We start from the raw sequence: 519 nt of genomic DNA, 5'->3' as shown, positions 1-519 counted from the left end.
CAAGCCTCAAGATGAAATGCCGAAGGATTCTATGGACATAATTGAATGATGCAGAAAGAATCAAAAGAAGACAGAAGGAATGAACAGTCACTGTACCAAAAATAATTGGCCTATCTTCAACTATTTCAGAAGGTAGTATATGATCAAGAACCAATGGTAGTGAAGGAGGAAGTTGAAGTTGCATTGATGGAGCTGGAGATAAATAAGGCTCCAATTACTGATTGAATGCCCATGGAGATGTTTCAAAAATTTGATGCAGCACTGGAGACACTCATTTATGTCAAGAAATTTGGAATACAACCCCTTGGCCTGCTGGATGGAAAAGGTTTATATTTGTGTCCATTCCAAAAAAGGTTATCCAACAGATTGTTGAAATTATTGAGCAATATCATGAAGGTCACAGGTAGAATTTTTTATTTTTTTTATTTTTATTGTGATTTGGGTGAAAGTTTACAGAGTAAATTCACTTTCCATACAGCAGCTCACATACACTTTGTCTCATGACATTGACTGCAATTT

This window comes from Orycteropus afer, unplaced genomic scaffold (assembly GCF_000298275.1).
Source record: "Orycteropus afer afer isolate SDZICR_OR568_19922 unplaced genomic scaffold, OryAfe1.0 scaffold00200, whole genome shotgun sequence".
Classification (NCBI taxonomy): Eukaryota; Metazoa; Chordata; class Mammalia; order Tubulidentata; family Orycteropodidae; genus Orycteropus; species Orycteropus afer.
This window is presented reverse-complemented; position numbering follows the sequence as displayed.